Source organism: Coturnix japonica, chromosome 8 (assembly GCF_001577835.2).
Source record: "Coturnix japonica isolate 7356 chromosome 8, Coturnix japonica 2.1, whole genome shotgun sequence".
Taxonomy (NCBI): domain Eukaryota; kingdom Metazoa; phylum Chordata; class Aves; order Galliformes; family Phasianidae; genus Coturnix; species Coturnix japonica.
In genome coordinates this window covers 11494785-11514769 of record NC_029523.1, presented here as the reverse complement: position 1 = coordinate 11514769, position 19985 = coordinate 11494785, and the positions used below count along the sequence as shown (strand labels likewise).

The 19985-nt window shown below is 39.5% G+C and overlaps 1 long non-coding RNA gene across 1 annotated transcript in view; it reads left to right on the top strand.

Moving 5' to 3' along the window:
* The window catches only part of LOC116653789, a 32837-nt gene extending 14269 nt beyond the window's left edge, over positions 1–18568 (top strand). The window contains exon 3 of the long non-coding RNA XR_004308244.1: positions 18434–18568. This is a non-coding gene — a long non-coding RNA (uncharacterized LOC116653789). The remainder of the gene's footprint in view (positions 1–18433) is intronic.
* Positions 18569–19985: the final 1417 nt, after the last annotated feature.

Genomic DNA, 19985 nt, shown 5'->3' with positions numbered 1-19985 from the left:
GTGGTGGTTTGGTGGGAGCATGTTCTACATCAGACAGTTAAAAGGTTTTATTGCTATTAGGAGCTTGTTAATGCCCTTGATAATGTCTCTAGTTGCTTTGTAATGTCTCTTGTTGAAGTATAGAATTCTTTTATCTTCTTATTACATTATGCAGAAACTTGAATTGAAACGATATTTGCAGGAACATTTAAAGTAGTGCATCAATCAGTTTCAAAGAAGAGAAAAATGTTCTCAGAATAGCTTATAAAAGGATAACTGTCAGTTTTATTTTGGAGGAACAAAGAAACCAACGCAAAAAGCACTTTATTGTAAAAGCACAGTGTGCAATTCAATAAATATTCCATACAAATATAAAGGAAAAGAAAGTTCATAATTATCTGATGACTTGAAGGTAATTTAAGTAGTACTTTCAGAATATAGCAAGCAGTGAAGCACCTTCTTTCCTGTGTATTCCTTCTCCCATATCAAGCCCTCAGTAGGAGCTAACTTAAATAATCTCTTCAGTGATATGAATCAATAAGGTATGGTTATAATTTAACATTACCTTCCAGGACTGTAAAACTCACAAACCAGCTCACTGCATTAGAAAAACAGTGGCAGTGCCATCCCTCACTTATTTCTTTTCTTTCCTTCTTTTCTCTCTTTCTTTTTTTTTCCCTTTCCCCAAATGTGGTTTCTTGTTATTTCTTTTCCCTCTAGCCTTTCTTACCTGCTTTAGCACGGTTATTTGAGTACTTATACATTTGGATTCCAAACCTTCTTTATGACTTGGGTATAAAAGACTTTTGCATGTTGTTATTATCCAGGAAAACAGTTGCAAATAGGATGCTCCCTGAACCAGTATTATCTTGCTAGACCACACAAAATATGGCATGTTTCAAATCCTGTCTCGTAGCTTGTAAAGCAGAAGCAGCTCTCCCTTCACTTTATTTTCTGAAAGAAAAAAAAGCAAATAAAAGCAAATAAGAAGAGAAAATGTTGAAGATTACATGTACAGAAAGGTAAATAAAAAGCACAGCAAACACTTTCTGGAAACATTTGACTGCGTTTTGTCCTCTGAACCTGCAGACTTTTCAGAATCCAGTGTGCATCCCTGGAGTTCAACAGAACAGGATTCTAGTGTAATAATGCAATGTTGATTTCTGGAGGGTTTAGTAAGACAAATAAGTAATTGACTGTAAATACACTGATTAATTTTTGTAGTAACCGAATTCTGTACACATGTGATTTGTAGCTTATTATTATTATTCTGTAAGGTTGTGTAGCTTAAACATGCATTATTAAACTATTTTTCATTGCTAAACCTTTGACAGAAACATTTGTTTTTATTTAATTATCATTATCACCTTCTTCATGCCCCATTCTCAGCTTCAAACTATGGATGTTTTTAAACATGCAGGTGTTTTTAAAATTACCTGTTATTACCAAAACATGGATTTTAATGCTCACAGTAGTGGCACCAGTACAACCTGCTCCATTAGCTGTACGTTCGTAGTTTGTTTAAGCTGTGATTGCATTTCCACAACATGTTTTTCTGCAAGGGACATCCCTTCTTAGCTGGTTTCCATGTCTGTGTGCATGCTGCAGGGCTGGAGGCAGCAGTGCCATGCCTTCCTCAGCCCACCGTGCTTCCTGCCCTTTCCCTATCCCGATGTCGTCTACCTGACCCTCTTTAGCTGATGCTGCACCCTGAAAAAAGCTTGTTTGGCAACACCTTTAATGACTTCTGGGAAGGAGCCTTCATGAGTAATTGATGCTGAGCAAGTTGGTGGGCCTACTATCAGTGTACTCTGCCTGAGAAGGAAAGGTTGTTGCCATGGCAATCACGGATGCTATGGCCCATACTTTATGGGTGAGGCTTGGGCATCACATGCAGGCCCCTGTGCCACACGCTGTGCTCAGTGGCTGTGCCTGCCTGCTGTGCTGCTGGAAGCATTACACACCACAGGTGAGGAAACATCGGTCGGTTTAGACAAGAGACCTGTGACTGGTAAGGAGTTATACAAATGTGGGGCTGCATAACATTGCTACTGGCTGGACCAGAATGCCTGTTGTGATAAGTGGAGCTTCAAACAACTTAGAAAATAAGAAAGGAGGAGGGAATTTGGTGAACTGGTCTATGGAAGGAAACAGCTTGGATCAGGTGCCAATCCTGTGGAGCCACAGGGAACCTCAGCTCTGAGGGCTGTTTCTTGTTTTACTGGGGTGTAACAACAAAAATGTTAAGTGTGTGGGAGCAGCAGCTGCAGCACCCAACCAAGAAGTAGTGAGAGGGGAGTCTGCTGTCCAGCATGCTGACTGTTGAACAAGATGGAGGGGGGCTTAGTTAAAGGGAAAGGGATAAACTGAAAAGCTTGGCCCTGCTTGTGCCAGCTGCTGACAGTTCTGCAAATGTGACCCAGCCTCAGCTACAAACCCTCCAGCACAGGTGCTGAGCATTGCACCACTGTGACAGAACTGGGCTCTCTAAATTACAGCAGAGAAGTAATGTCTAAGCAGAGAATCGAGTGGGAAGTGACAGAGCTTGCTGTAAAGAAAGAGGAGAGCATATAAGAGTTAAAATAGATTTTTCTCTGAAATGCCCATGTAACTTCAATAGCTCCACAGGAGTTTTAGGATTACAAATGACAGCAAAATTTGTGCCATTCTGCATAATTGTATTCCCTACAAAGAAAGTTTCCTACATCTTTCAGCAAAGATGGTATGTTCCTTAGAAGGAAAATAATTTCCAAATGACATCTTTTTGTGCCAAGGATTAAAAAGGTCTAACAAGGAGTTCTAAAAAATAATGAAGCGTTTACATTGAATCCCTTAGTTTTACAGGTAGAATAATGGCATGAAAATAAGGTAAAATTTTAATTGGTGGAGGGAAGGTGAAACATGTTGGTTCTTGACTTGTCACTACATTCATCCTCACTCGTAGCTCCCACCATTTTCACTGGCAATGTGCAGAGCTATATTTGTCTTCACTGGGGTTTAGTTCTGTTCAAACCAATCCAGTTTTATTTCTGCTAAGATACGATTTCAGCCTTGCTTAAGGTGGGTCTGTGACAGCCAAGAATGAATCAGAATGTTTTGGCTTGGTGTTGGTTCAATCTCTCTTAATTTTATTAATTTAAATTTAGTCACAAGCAACACACTCATGAAATGCTGTCCCTTTTTGCCCTGTTGCAGCCCAGACTCAGTGATCACTCGGTTGTCATAGCTGGCGAGCACGAGCCCTCAGTGCTGAGCACACAGTTCCGCCTGCCATCTATGGACATTTCTAATTACTTTGGAGGAGCTCCATTTTGTGGTGCATGCATAATTAGTTAGTTATTTACATTTTATTTTAGCATCTTTTCTAGCTGGTAAACTAATGAAATTCCATCATGACATCAGACCTTTCCTGTTGAAGCAGGTCTTCCCTTTGGGGATCAACTACCCTTTTAAATTAATGAGTAGCTGTACAGAAACCGCTTCATAATCTTATGAACAGTGTCTGCAAGGAAATCTATAAATTGCTTGTCTCTTTTCCTAGGGTCCGATCCAAAGTCTGTTGAAATTAAAGGAAAAAAACAGGTTTGTATTACTTGCTTTGTGTCATCTCTTATATGGGTTTTTGATTTCATGTATTTACAGTAATTCAGTAAAGGAAGAGGGCCCTTAAACCTTCACCCTCCTGAGTGTAAGTCCATGTGGGAAGGAAGGAATGGACACAGGAAAGTTGATTCACACTGGAGACCCAAGGTGGAGGATGAACTGTAGGTATGAGTTAGTAACATCCTATTAAAACTAAGCTTGTTTGTTATTTGAAAACTGAGGAAAATATAGGAAGTAAATTGTTCAGATTAGTCTCCTGTAGACCTGAGCTTTTTTTAGTCAATATTTTGATAAAAACTAAAAAATGGGGAGCCCTGACATTTTAGCAGAGACTCTGTGATACCATTAGTAAAACCTGAAGCAGACTCTCTGCTCACTTCCAGCACATCCTGGATTTTTTAAATGTAATTGAAACACACACACACAAAAAGAAAAAGAAAAAAAAAAAAAAAAGAGAGAGAGAGAGAGAAAAGGTGTTGCTTAGCAACAGCCTCATTCAAATGATCTGAAATTGGTATACTTGCTGGAATTTGGGAGACATCTCAGGGAGCTTGCCAGGTACACAGGCTAAGAAAGGAGTGAGTGTCCAAAATGGAGAAGATAGAGAAGTAAAGCACTACTGTGGTCAGTTTAAATGAGTGTACTCGATCCAACTTTGTTAGAAATTCCATTGTGGGTGTGTGTGTTAAGCACATTCTGGCTTCCTTTCAGTAATGGAAGAATGGTTTTGTGGCAGGTAAATTGTGATAGTTTCTTTGTAATGTTAATAAATGTGTTTATTTCCCACCGGTTTTAGATATGCTTCTCTTCTCTCACTTCACCATAGTTTGCTTTATGAACATACCTGTCCTGACCACAGAGCTTCCCTTGCTGATGTGGAAGGAGCTGCAGGGTGACAATTTGCAGAACTGTCTGTTTCCTTTCCAGAACTCCCCTATCTGACTGCAACTGAGTGCAAACAAAGAGCAAAACCTCAAAGCCTGGTTTTGTGTCTGCCTGTGTGAAATAGTATGAGATGAGGAGTAGAGGAGAGGAGGGTATGGCACTGATTTATCTGAAAGAAAATTCTGTGTGTGCCATTTTCTTCTTTTCCTAGAAGAGAGGCCACCCTTCTGCTTCAGGCCCGTGTGAACATTCTTGCTGCCAGGTAGGCACCCACGAGGCACAGCAGGGGACTATCTTGTGGGATTCTGGATGTGAGCTCCAGTCCTAGATGTCTTTGTTCTCCATACAATGCCATCAATGCTTTGTGCAGTGCCAGATTGACCTGCTCCCTTTTGGGCTGCTGCGTAGCTGTTGTTTTGTGACTGGGTTTTTTTCTTTTTTCCTTTTATTTTCTTGCATTCTGAAGAACCCCCCCCAACATCCTTTCATGGCTCATGAAGAAGGAGAGAAGCGACTCTGTAGTTTCTCTCCACACACTCTTGATTTGCCATTCAGCAGTCAGGAAGGGATTTCCAGTCTTCAGTTACTTTAGGTCAGGTAGGATGAGAAGAGCAGCCGGGATGGCACTCCTGGGTTCAGGAGTTCAGGAGAGGCATCCGTGGAGGTATGTATTATCCTGGTGTCACAGCCTAATTAAGCATATGCTGTTTTCCCCAGTATTATAGGGACTTCTTTAAAATAAATAGCAAATAAACTAAGTAGTATTTCTAAGCCTGCTTGTTCCCCTGCCTGGAATTCAGTGGCTGAATTCCTGTGCACAGAGAGAGCCAGAGCAGGTTGCCTCTTTGTGGCAGCATAGCCTTAAGTATAGACACTTAGAAGGTACAAGGGAGAAACTGCAGGAATCTGAAACATTGTCTCTATTTTTAAATGGACCATTGCCTTATTCTTGCCAGACTGGTTGGTTTTTGGGAATGTCTGTTTTTCGCAGCTAATGCACACAGCTCCAAGTAAGAAAACAGGCAGGTAAAAAATGAGTAATTTTTTTTTTTCCCTTGCATGTCACAAGGAAGGAGCTGTGAGAGAAAAAAAGTGACCATAGCTTCCAGACAATTAGAATGAAACTAGTTAGAATTCTGCACCTCAAGCTGTTTGTAGGGGGAGAACTGCATTCCTGTGTGGTTTAACTTGCCAACTCACTTGTAGAATCAATTATAAAATGCAAATATTTATGAATCACTGTATATGTTGTAATCTTATTTTCCAAACAAACACTGCTTTGTACTGAGGCTCTTAAATGTTGTGACTCAAGGGATTTCCTATCGTTTATCCCATTTCAAGTAATAAATTGCAGGGCATAAGTGCTTCTGTTCTGATAGGAGGGCCATGTAGTGACTATTGGAAAGCTGTCCCCATTCAACAAGTTTTTTAAAAATCACATTAGAGTGATGATAGTACTTTGTTGTTGTTGTTACTTAGTCACATGTCATAACTAAGTAGATGGCAATATTCACATTGAATTTGGCTTGTGAGCCTTGGATTGTACATGCTGGTCTGCTTTGAAAGGCAGGAGCCTTCCTACAGGTCGCTGCTTGTGCTGCTTTTCCCCTGCAGCTGAGTGTGGATGGTAAGAAGGGAGAGAAGCAAGGCAGTTTGATGAGAGAGCTCAGGACAGAAACAACTGAAAAGGTACGGAGGATGGGAAGGTGATGGAGGGGATAATGGAGGTTTAGTTGTCCATGGTGAGCGCCCAGCACATGGACATGACCTGCTAGGAAATGCTATGCATCTCAGCTGTTTTCAGGAGAGGATGAATGTGTCACCAGGAGCAATGTGAGGTGTACAGGGAAGATCCCCTCCTGATCTGCAGGCATGATACAGGAGCTGGTTTTCCCCCAAGTCCTTCTATCCAGTGAATCCTTGTCTGGGAAATTGCTGGTGCCATGTGCATTGCCACACAGATCCTTGGGCTGTGCCAGTGCCTGGTTAGTTACACACAGCAATGGAGTAGCTACAGAGGAGGGGCTGGGAGAGCTCACTGCATGTTACCCTGGAGATGGTGACTAGGATCTGTGTTTCCAGCCAAAGGCCATCTAGGTAATTCTGAGCAGAGGAGAGTCTTCATTCTTGGTTGCATTGGAAAACCTTATAAAGAAAATCAGCTGGACCAATTTTGAGAGCAAGCACCTTGCGATCTGCTCTGTTGGGAACTGACAGGAAATAAAGCTGCTGCCATAAAGTTATGTGATTGATATCACTTTGCAAGATGGATTCTGGTATCTTACCTTGATTATATTTCTCCCTAAAAGAGAAAATAGTGAGCTTTTTTTTAAAAGGGCAGCCTGGCTGCAGGAAGCAGCTCTGTTTCTGCAGCATCTGGTAATGTGGCTTTATACAAATACCACTGGCTTGTGTGAAGCCCAGGTATTTCAGGAGCTGCATTAGTTACTAAGATTAAGACCAGGCCTGATAGACAGATACAATGTTTATCAAGCTACAGCACAATAATAAGGGAGAGCAAATCAAACCGTATGGAATAAGTGGATTCTTTCATTGTGGAAAATATGTTACACATTAATCATCAACTTCTGTTTGCTGGATAGACATAAACATGACAGGGATGGTTATTTCCTTCCAAATTATGTGATTTTATAAAGATAATTCACCCCTGTGCAGAAAGCCACTGAAGTAGGTGCTGGCCTCTTGTACAGGGCACTCACAGTACGCAGCTCTGAACTGAAGACTATTTTGCACTTATTAATTTGTCTGGATTTATAATTAAGTTCATCACATGGAGTTTGAATAAATCACGGTGTAAAGGTATTATTAGAACGCAGTTATATAATATGCATGTGCCTCCAATATTAATCTGCTACATATGTCTGTATATTAGGTCTACAGCTGCATGACACAGTGTGTTTATTAAGACCTAGCGTTTGTATATTCTGGTAATGGCAGATCTTTCCTCAACTGCTTGCAAGCCTGGGGGTATGCAACATCCATTTGTCACTGTACTCTGATGAAATACTGATAAAAATGAAAATGCTGCTAAGAAATGTGGACCTGCAGTAATGTGAGAAGCTACAATTTCAGGGGCTCGTATGCTTCTGTATCACATAAACTGTCTTATTCCTTTGCTTATTTTCCAAAAGCTCCTCTGTAAAATAGCAAAGAACATGTTGTCTCAGTTTACACAGTAAAGTAGAGATAACACAAAAAGCAAAACTGCTAAATATTCTGTATTGAAGAGAGAAGAAAATAATCTGAAAAAAAATGTGGATAATTTGTCTGCTCTGATTGTGCCCTGTACTGTGTAACATTCTTAACAAATGCTGTTTACTTAATTATAAAATGATAGGAATGAAAGAGAGAGAAGTCTGGTGATGTCTTTGGCATGATAGCTGTAGACATCTTAGACTGCAGTTCTGAAAGTAATCACTTTTCATACAGATGGAGCACTTGGAGAGGGAGTAATAGAGAGATAAAACTTCTACTTACTTCAGAAGCCCAGTGAACCCCGTGGTGCTGGCTGGGTAGAGGATAGCTGAGCAATTATTGTTTAAATCAGTACACAAATCATGTGTGAGTAAAAGTCTCCTGTCACATTCTGCCTGCTGTTGCAGAATGCTCTGCACATCTGCATGCATGGCGCTTCATGGGTCACCGACCCTGACAGTGCTGCGTGCCCTCATCTCGCGCTGGTGCCCATCACTCGGCAGCGCTGCACCTCACGTTGGATAGCACTCTGTCTGGAGGAGCTGTGGCAGACTGTCTGGCTTTCTGGGCTGGTTCTGGTGCTCTCATATATTTCCCCACGCAGTCAGACTGCTTAAGGAATAAATAAAAGTTTGAATTACAAAACCCAGCCGTTATCAGTAAAGATGACAAGGGGCAATAAATTGTTGAAAGTTAGAGAAGTCAGAGCCTTTCAAGCCTTTCCTTTTGTCCTCCTCCTTTTTGTTTATTCATTCTTCTGGGGAAAACAACAGATAAAAATCGATTTGACAAAGGAATATTTTTACTGAGTGATTGGGAAGTAGACCACAAAGATATTATTTAAATAAACATATTTCTAACAGTTTAGCAATTGGAAAAAGGCTAAACACGTTAAAGCTACCACTGTTTTGAGCAGACTTGTAATGAAGCAGTGAACAGAAGAAAGCTACCATCCTTCCCACATTGCTACAGTCAGTGTATTTCCTGTAACGTAGAAAAGTCAACAGGCAGAAGTTTGGTTATGAATTATTAGAGGGGATAATCCACATGCAGAATGGTACTAGTATGAACTTCCTGAAACATTATGGTATTTCTGCTCACTGAGGATTTCAAGTATTGTCAGATATTGTACTTCCCCTTTCCTTTTCACAGATCCAATGACTTCACAGGTCAGGCTACAAAGACAGACTCAAAAATAGTCAGTTATGTAATACTGAAAATAGAACAATCACAGTGACATAGTCCAAAATCTTACCAGTCATGTGGTATCTTCTTTTCCCCTCTCGTAAGCCAAACTACTGAATGATGAGAGCTGAGTTTGTGCTTCATCATTTTCTCTCACAGGAGCAGGGAAGCACAATGCGTTTTATTTTATGTTATTAGCTGGGCTATCGCTGGGCTGCTTTGTGATTGCAGGTCTTTTCCTCTTGCTTCATCATTTTCTGTCATAATGGAAAAAGCACAGTGGTGATGAAGGAAGCAACCAGCCATCAGGATGGGATGTAAAGGCAGTAAATTACTGCTGGGCAAGAGGATCTGTAAAGATCTCTTGCTCCCCCTTTGCGGATATCTCTATTATCCTGCCTCCTTGGAGGTGATATGAGAAGGGAGTAAAATTTTAAATAGAACTGTTGGCTCTTTCAGCACATTACTGCACATGTATGTACGTGTTCAAATAATTCTATCTCCATGTCAATACTCAGAGCCATATGTAATCCTTTTCTTGCAAGCTTTTATGTACCTGTTCAGGAGTTGGCTGAGCCTGCTGCAAGGGATGAAGATCTCCAGGAACTGCTGTGGTGGTCCATGTGGCAAAGGGACGGCAAGAAGTAGGTTGAGTTTGAAACTGCATCTTCCTTGTAAAAAATTCTAGAAAGTCTTTAAAACAGTGGCTTAATAATGAATAAAATGGGCAGATTCGTGTGCTTTGTATGAATGAGATGTGATTACATTACGCAGCCTGAAACAGAAGCTGGTAAATTCCTCCTATCAATATTTACTCTTAATTACTCCACAGTTTGCAGTATTTTCTAATGACTACTGGGTTTATATTCTCCATCCAGAATCAGAAGAGCAAAAATAGAGATTGTCCCAACCTTCATAAGGCTGTTGATTTATGAAACTGCCTTAGGATTGCTTAAGTTCAGCATTTAAGCAAGTGCTTTAGTCTTGTCCATAATTATTTTCCTAAAGAAAGATGCTTTACCGGAACTGTCAAAGGTAGTGAAGAACCAACTGTGCTGTGACTTGTTCTTCTTTTTTTTTTTTTTTTTTTTTTTAAGATTTTGCCAGAGCTGGTATTCTCCAGCACAAAATTGTTTCATAATGAAAGAGCTTTTTTTTTTTTTTTTTTTTAATTTAATTTAAAATGCTTTGTGGCTAAAACTTTTCTAGTTTTTTGTGGTTAAAACGACAAACAGGTATCTTTTAATTGATTATTCTAATTATTTTGTAATTAATGGATTAGGCTGCCTGAGTATATCACTGCTATAAAAGCTATTTTTTGACACAACCTTTTAGAAGGGGAATAATAAACTCCAAATACTGTGTTGTTGTTGCAGTGAGTAGATAGTAGTACTTGGCCTGCGCTGTTATTTTTACAGAGTTGGACACGGTGAACTGAGGTGGGAGAGAAATCCTAACTAGTAACAGAGAAATACAAAAATTCTGGTCCAAAGGAACATGACCTTAAAAAACAATATTTCCTAACAGAGTTCAATTGGTTCTGAATTGATGAAGGGTAAAATTGAGCCTTCATACTTATTTTTCTTGGGAATAACTGTCACATTAGCTGTGAACTAAAAAGAAGCATTACTAACAACATAGTTTTGTAAAACTCCTCAATGTTTGCATAAGGGTATGATTATATTGCATGTATCTGGATGCATAGACCTGTAGCACTGTCAGTAAGAGGTGACAAACTGTTGCTTTTTGGCAGCTCTTGAGACAAAATGCAGGATGGAAAAGCATATAAAGAGGAAAGGTTCAGTGTAGACCTCAGTGACATGCTATTGACTGAAGGCAAGAGAATGGGAGGTCAATCCCTCTGACAGGAATTCAAGAAAATAATACTCAAGGCCAATCCACAAAGTAGTATTCTTGTGCAGCTGTAATGTAACAATTAAAAGATAAGCTGTTTGAAGATTGAGCAGCTAAGAAAAATCAAATTGAGAAAGAAAGAAATGGTCCAGAACAGCAAAACACGATGAGCCATGATACAAAAGTGTTCATTGTTTCTTTGTCATCTTGAAAATGCCAATTCTGAAACATGAGCAAGTTTTAAATGAACACCAAGAGCAAGAACTGCCAATCTAAAAACATATTATTAGAACTTTTTGCCGGCAGCACAAAATACAGCATTGTGTAAGCTTTTAAAGAAAATAGCACTGCACTGGATCATAAGCTAAACTAATATTGTACTGTATCCTCTTGTGCTAACCTCTTTTGTGCTTGACTTTTGGAACTCTTACAAGTAGCTTCCGAACTTAAGATTCTGTACTCTGAAAGGCTGAAATGGCCATCCCATACAAACAAAATAGGTTTAATTAGTCCCACATTTTTCTATTAATAACCTAAAGAATTCCAGAAGAAAATTTCATTATTATATTCTTGCCACTCTGTTCTCAGCAGAATTGTTTTGCAAAGAACTGTTTGTTGTAGTCAACCCCCAGCCTAATTTCTGTGTGTATGGATGGGGATGGGCAGCCTTTAGATAGGTTTTTGATTTTTTGAGTTTATACCTTATTCCTGCACTGGCTAGAACACCTTCTGGGAGAATTTATGGATTGTATCTTAAACCAATCCATAAAGCACTTAGCTCTGCATATCCTAATTGTCATTAACATCTGAGCAATGATAATGTCCTGAAATGATGTACTGCGTTGACTTATTATCATTCCATGCTATTTTATATAGTGATCAGCCCCTAAAATTGCATTTATTTGTTTGTTTATTTAATGGATGATGCAAAATCTACTAGTCATCCATCAGTAACGATTCCATAACTATTCTATGACTTGGAGGAGGGATATTCTCTGCTCTCATCACCGCTGGCACAACCTTCTTGTGACGTGCTTTTAAGAAGTGCCAAAATCGGAGTCTTGATTCTGTAGACACCACTTCTGTCACTTTTGTGCTTTACTTACTGTCATTCATGAGCTCTTTTACGTTTGCTGTTAAACTCTTCTTATGTGTGGTTACAGCTTGCAGGATTTTGATGCTTAGACTCTCTCTATTTTTCTTTATTTACGCTAAGAAGCATTCCAAGATTAAAAAGAGAGAAGAGAGGCTTGGTCAGCGACAAGCAGGGGAAACAGGAAGTGTAACAGTCTTGTAACAGTAAAGCCTTTCTTGCTTCCAGGTGGAAGTCCTTTTCCTAATGCAATCATTGAGCACTGTGGTGCTCCTTGAGTGGGGCGGGTGCATGTTCCTGCTGTGCTCCAGGGCCGTTGCCAGGTGTGGGCTATGATGGCTGGTGCTGACACTGAGCTCTGCTCTGCTCATCTCCCTGCTGTGCTGCTCTCTGGTTTCTCTGCTCAGTGGGGTGGTATGGAAGCATCTGGGAGCTGAATGCGTGCAATGCCTCCTTTCGGGATGGGAGTCTATGTCTGTGAGTACAACACTTTTGATGAAGCAAACTGAATTCATACTGATGCACCTCTCCTTATTGTACTAAATGTTGTGTTATAGGCGTGGCTCGCAATTGTAAGGGCCTTAGAAAAGGCAAACAGCCGCAGGAGATTAACAGAGATACAAAATATCCATACAGGTGTAAATCTAGTTTTTGTGTCTGGCATTACCAGGTATTGTAACATCTGAGAGCTAATCTTTTTGTGTAGCTAGCCCGTAGAAATATGTGTCACCATAAGCCATTCAGATTCATTTGGAAAAACAAACAAACAAAAAACACCCTTTTCTGTTAAAATCATTCTTTAAAGTACAAGTTTAAGAATTATGTGTAGCCTGGAGCCAGTCTCGCTCCTTGATCAGGCTCAGAGAAAGCTGGCTGGGGCAGTGAGCTTGGCACAGAAATGGAAAATGATGTTGCGAGTGTTTGGAGTGCCTGCTTCCAGCAGAAAGAGAACATAATTCTGACAGCATAAGGTTTTGCTACCTCCAAAAATGCTCATGCTTATTCTGAGGGTGAGAATTGAGAAAGGAGGTGGCATCCTTCCCCCCCACCCCTGCACAAAGGGTGAGGAGGCTGTTTGAAGAAGCAGAGGCTTTAGGTGTGACAGTACAGTCTGTTATGCTAGGAATACTGAGGACTGATTCGATGAAAGTTAATTCTTTTTCTCAAAGCCTGAAGGTTGTATACAAGGGCACCGGAATATATTGAATGGCTTGGATGGATGCAGGGTTTAAGGAGTTTGAGGTGCTTTGTGACACATGTCATTTCTGGAAAAATGAGCCATCCAGAGAAACAGTTTGTCTGCCCTGATGTGCCAAGGAACTTTATGTATTGGCAACAGTGATGGAGTGAGAGTGCAGCAAAAGCTAAACATTGCAAAAGACTAGAATTTTCATGAGAGACATAAGCAAAAGACAGTCAACACTTTCAACAGAAATACATTCAACAGGAAGTGGTAATTTAGGGTTCCTAAGAGGCTGGAGAGGGTATAGTAACACAGGCATACCTAAGCCAAATTGAGAATGGTTAGTATCCATTCAATTACTTAAGAGGCCAAAAGGAACCTAGAGAAGCTGCTGCTTATGTGCTTTCTTTTTCCAGCCAGTGTTTTGAATTCAAAAGCTTCTTTGATTGTAAGGGTGGCATCTTCAAAAGTCCTTAGGAGCTGCGTAACTTTGTTCCTATTGCAATTAATCATTAACTTCAATTTGATTTCTAGTTGACTTTTATTGAGAATCCTACCCTATTTACATTTGAGGGAGTAGAGGTGGGAAAAAATAAAGACAAAAAGAAATATTGCATACAGTAACACTGGATGAATTGATGCGTGATGAGCGGTGTATTTGTTGAAAAAATATGGGAGTCAGAGGGACAGTGCAATCCTGTGTGGTGTTAATGTGTGAGCCACTTGCTGGGTATCAGCTTTCTTGTCTGTAGAATTTTTTTAGGCAGCCAGCCTGGGCAGCTCAGGCTGGAGGCACTGCACAGTTCAGCAGGAGGACATTGACACTACACACAGCTTCTGATCTCCCAGAAACCTGCCATCGCAGATTGTGAGGAGGGGCCTTCTGTACGCATCTCACCTTGCCTCCCAGATTCACAAATATTTAACAGGAATGGTTTTCAAAAACAGAGGTTTTTATTATAATCAGTGTATCATTGTTCTCTAGAAAAATTTGAATTTCAGGTTTATCCTTCAGACAGGGTCTTTCAAAACCAAACCTTTTAGTTCCATTATCTGGGAACCATTTCCACCTGATGGAGACTTGGTTTGCCTCCCCTTTATAGCTAAAATCTCTCCCATCTTCTCAGCACTTTACTCATTTAAGGCTGCAGTGAATTTTTCTAGCCTCACATTGTGTGTATCTGAGGAAAGGATGAGCTGTCTTCTGTGGAAACTGCTCTTTTTGGGGATTGCTGCTGATGCTTGCATGTGGTATCTGAAGAGGTGAGGGGTTCTTGTGAGGGTGGTAGATCCATTCCTTGAGTGATGGGCAAAGCACGTCATCTGGGAGAGCAAAATTTTTTCTCAAATAATGGATTCCTATAGAAGTTGACAAGGTGAGAGCTGAAGTCAGAGCACCTGCAGGCTCTTCACTAAGTGCGGGATGCAGGATGGAGATGATAGAAAGGAATCTGATTTTTGCAATTGCTTTTTTGCTTATTTTTTTTTCTTCACTGAAGCAAAGAGAACACAGGAAACAAATACTGCAGGGGTTAAAGTAAAGAGTAAGAAAAGTATAAATGGAAAAATCCAAACTTCTAGCATCTGAGAAGCTTCAAGTTATGACTAGCTTTCAGCACAGTTTCGTAGACCATTTCTTAGCAATGAGTCATTGTAAGTTATCCAGTCTCTTCATTTCCACGTGGGCTGTCTGAATACAGCAGTTAAGATCATTGTTTTTGATGCTTTTAGTTGGGCTCCCTTCCTTTGTGACTCTGATTCTGTAGGATTTTGCAACTGACTTAAACAATAGGAAATTTGATCTCTGAATTGTTCCCTGTTGAGCAAAGGATTCTATCTTTGAATCTCGCTTCAACATACAACTGATTAAAAGAAAAAAAAAAAAAGGATGCTAGTGTCTCTCCTGCTATGATGCACTTGAAGTAGAATCGGACACCACAAAAGGGTGTTTATGTCCCCTTCTGTAATCATACTTCAGGGCTGGAAGGATGTATGAAATCTGGGCCACAACAGATGACCACAGGTATTAGAGGTTAAATCTCTAAACGTTTATTACCCATTCCCTACTATGCTATAAAATATTTACCTCCACTCAGGAAACAAAATGCACACAGAGTTGGAATTTGAAAATTGATATTCTCAAAGTTTGTGTTTTTGGTGTTTTTTTTCTTAATACAGGAGTCAATATCCCTTTTATTAAATACGAACAGTGGCTATGGGTTTTTTTTGTTTTTTGTTTTTTTAAGAACAACACATTACTTTTCTGAATATAGAGGTAATCAAAATTCAGTCAAGTGGGATGACTCTGTGAGTTCTGACATCAAAGGGCAATACATTTGATTGATATCAGTCAGATGGCAATATTGTTTGAAGAAATGTAGTCAGAAGACTGGCAATTTAAAGGCTGTAAAAAGTTACTGGAGATGTGAGTGCAGTGTTCCATACTGATTTCCCATGTACGAGACGGTGTATTAGAGAATTGGCAGTAACATGGCAATCTTGTCTCTCAGACACACACATCGTCTGAAAGGACAGAGGAAGAAAATCAAGCTCCTACTTTTCAGACAAGATAGTAAGTGGGGCATTAAAGATACACTAGTAAATATTTCTTTCATTGTGTTTCTTGCAGAGTGAGACTAGAGTTTATATTTTGCTTGAAATATATAGAGCACATAGTATTACTGAACATTAATAAGCAACAAACAACTTTTTCTTCTTTGTCATACGTTTATTTGTAGAACTGTATTGATTCCACTGTCTGCATGGAGAGAACAACAACTCTGTTATGTCTTTCTGACAAATATCAAACATTAGCTATATAGATACAGTTGATTTTACTCTATTTCCCTGTCTTGTTTTTTGTCTTTGTTCCTTAACATAAGTAATGCAGAAATGTCCTTTTACTGTAAATGGTTCCTTTGCAGAATATGTCACACAGTCATTACTCCCTGCAGGGTTAAAAACAATGCAAAAAGCTACCTATGGGATTAGAACACTGCCAGCAAAGCCAAGTGAAAAGAAATCATTACAATTACTAGAAAACATTTTCCACTGCTGGTGAAATGTACTGAAATTGCAGCAAAATGATTATAAAAAATAAGTTAGTTGTGCAATAACACATTATAATAAAAACCTGTCTGAACAGATATAGAATATTGCACAAATCTAATGTTGAGGAAACAGTCTATATGGCATCATATAATGGCTATGGATACCATTTGATGTATAGATGTGAAACTGGTTTTAAACACTACTGGTAGTATACCGGTCTGGGAGGCAGATGGAAGGTGGTGTTGAAGAGATTCAAGGCTGTTGTTAGAATAAAGTATCATACCATTGTTACTGGTAGGGAAGTGCCTAGAGGTTCTGGCTTTCAACTTTGACCTCACTATGCCAGGGATTGCTTAAATACAAAGTGAAAGGTGGCCTCATTCAAAATAATAATAATTATTTATATATATAAATTTATATATAAATATAATATATATATTTTAAAGATGGATGTAGTTGAGCTAGCAGAGGTTCAGCACAGGCTCAGCATGGGAGGTTTCTTTCTTTTTTCTTTTTGAAGGAAGTAAATCAAAGTGGTTTTAAGGAAAGGTAGCTAGAGATATTTATGGGCTGCTGCCACTTGAGCATGAGCAACAGTTAGAATGAAAGCAGTATATCTTCAGAAATGTAACACGTGGAAGACGGGGAGTCTTAAAAATACCTCAGTTTCATATTTTAACTTACCAGTTTTTTTTAAAATCTTTTTTCATGAAAGGTAAGATCAGGCTCGGTGTTAAAAGGATGCTAACTTATGGAACCACTGGGCCAGCTGCAGCAGGTTGCTCTGGACTGTGGCCACTGGGGTGCTGAATGTCTCTGTGGGAAAATTTGGGAGTTCTCTTCTGATTGCCATGTTCTTCCTTACCAAGGAAGGGAAAGGAGAGGAACATAGTTCAATGGCAAGCTGTAAAACAATCCTGTTTCTTAGTCGCTTTACCCTTTATTGTCTCAATTTCCTTACCTAAGACCCAAAGAGGGAGGCTGGCATTTTGAACATCAGCATCTGTCTCTATAGCACTTCCACAGGCTTAAAACTGAAATGGTTTGCATTTGGACAGGAGAGGAGAGTGTCTGGGTGCAGAGATGAATAATTTTGACCTGCTATTCATCTCCGTTTTACTCCAAGTACAAAAGGATCAGAATAACTCCCTGTAGCCCCAGGTTCTCAGGCCAGGCGCTTACCCAACCCCAATGGACAATTTAGAGCTTTACGCTCCAAGTACATGTCACTTTGCTTAAAATGCTTATTGCAACAGAGCTGTCAGTAGAACAGAAATAACAGTCTCACAGAATGAAAAACTTCTGAGGCTGTTCAGGGATCATAGACTGTGTTGTTGCTGTTCGAGAAAAGATGATATTTCTTGTAAGCAAGTTGCCATTCGTGGCTCTTGAATATTGAGCTGTGCAAACTTGTGCCCCTCCTGTTATTTTCATAAGTGAATGGAGATGCTAGCTTGGATTTTCAGTTGGGCAAAATGACCAGCATCACTGTGAAAAGAGACTTTGGATGAGAAAACGAGAAATATGTGAAGACTGTAGCACTGTACACCTGACTAGTGGTCTGTCTTTCCAACTAAGCACTAGTAAGCTTGTTAACCCAGAGTTTTTGTTGTCTCTGTCTCTTTCTTTTCTTTGATTTGAGGAAAAAAAGAGTTTGGAAACTCATTTGGATATCTCAACACAGTTTTGTTGCCAGCAAGCTGGGGGATGTAGGCTGACATGCATCCTGTTTCTAATAGCACACACACTGTTTCTTTATTTAGAGCCTCTTTACCAGTATCAATTAAACCCCAGTTAAATCTGACACATCTTAACCTTGCATTGGATCCAATTCATTGCTACAGCAGAACCCATATGGCACTGAGACAGTTGCAGGCATCAATTCATTGCTTATGTAGAGTTACTGGCTAAGTGCCAAGCAGTAATCACTGCTTTTTGTTAATAGACATGTTTGCTTTTGCAGTCTTTTCTATACACAGTGCTCTAGATTAATTAGAACAAAATCTGTCATCCATCTAAGAAACAACCAGAACTCCTGCTTTTTTTCCTTCCCCCTTCCCCCTCCAGATTTAAAGATAAATGAGTACTAACATCAAAAGGTGGGGGAAGAATTAATTTACTTATTCTAGAGTAACCCATTTTGTGTACTAAACACAGATGTATCAGTTATTTTACTTAAAGAAAAAAAAAGAAAAAAAAAAGAGGGAGAAAATTAGTGGTAATGTAAAACAAACACACAACTTGAGGCAGTAATTGCAGCAAGACTAATAGTGATTTTCAAGCTGACATTTTAGTAAATGCAAGACAACTACTGTTAAAGAAGTCATAATTATGCGTGTTTTTCTGCAATTAAATGACTTTTTTTTTTTTTTTTTTTCTTAAAGAGACGTTCAAATGATGGAAGAAGTGCATGTGTAGGTGGACTTATAGAACTATGTAAATATCTCTGAGATTTGGGATATTGAGGACTCCTTTTTCTGGTCCCTGCTTACAGCTTGACACAACATCAGCTCTAGTAGGCAGGTAAGAAAAATAATAATATGTTTTTTCTTGCATTAGTGGCATTTTAGAGAAATTTTAACTTGTGATTACATTGTTTATCTTCTCATCTCCACCTTGATGCTTGAATAATTAATACAGTTAAGGGAACTCGTGGCTCTGGAAGTTTTCTGGTTAGATCATTAGCATTTTAGGGTCACATGTCACATTACATTATATCCAGATCTGTTGTTATGATGCATACATACTTAGTAATGCATACACACCTAGAATGCACTCAAGAATATTGCTCAGCAGTGAAATAGTGGAAGAGTTTTAAGCTGCTGCATTACATGTTAGCTGCACCATAAGCTTTTTCTCTAGAGGTTTTTACCCTGGTGTCAACCTCCATCAAAATAATATAACAGACCATTCTGTGCATGATATTTAATCAATTGTGCACATTTAAATCATAGAATCACAAGGTTGGAAAGGACCTACAAGGTCACCTGGTCCAAATGTCCTCCCATTACCATTACTACCCAAATGTATTAAAAAAGACATCTTTGTGGCATTCTCCTCAGGTTAACTATTTTTGCTTGCATATGCTTATAGAAAACAATTTTGTTAACCTGATTTAGAAGTAAAACTTTCTGGTTCCTGGTTCTTCCACTCACAGATTTGTCACGTAGGTCTGGATTAGAAATCCACTGGGTCTTTCCTTTAGATTAATTAGTGTTTGGATGACAACTACTGTCCTGATAATCAGTATTGCTTCTGAAAAGACCTCAGACTACTGCCAATCACATTACTGCTTGTTTGACTAATACTTGTCAACATGTTGCAATGACCCAGTGCTAGAAGGAAGATGTTCACAATTCAAGGATTCAAGTCTTCATTCGAAGTAGCCATGGTATTTGTGAGCTATGAACTCTTTGTTTACTTGTACTGTACACGTTATCAGGGGGATCCTATTGTCACCCTTATCTCTTATTCAGTGTTCATGATTTATATTCTGTACATACAAAGTGTCTGTGTGTTGAGGGCTGCCGTGAAAGTAATGCCTCCTATTTTATGATGTTGGCCAATGATGTCAGAGGCAGACGTTGATGCTATGGCAGTAGAGGCTGAACCTTCCCATTTTATTGCCGTGTGACAGATGGCAGCAGAGGGGCAGTCTGACAAAATGGTGTTTGACACAGAAGTGTATATGAAGCAAAGGTGTGTACCTGAATTCCTCCACGTGGAAAAAAATGGCACCCACTGACGTTCATCACCACTTGCTGAATGATTTTGGAAACCAATCAGTGGATGTGAACACAGTGAGGCTGTGGATGGTGCATTTTAATGGTGGTTACAGTGGCAGTGAGTCATGTCCACTGGTGCAGATTTTTATGAGTGCTTCACGCAGGCTCTTGTTCATTACTGAAGAAAATGCTCAACTAATGGTGGTGGCTA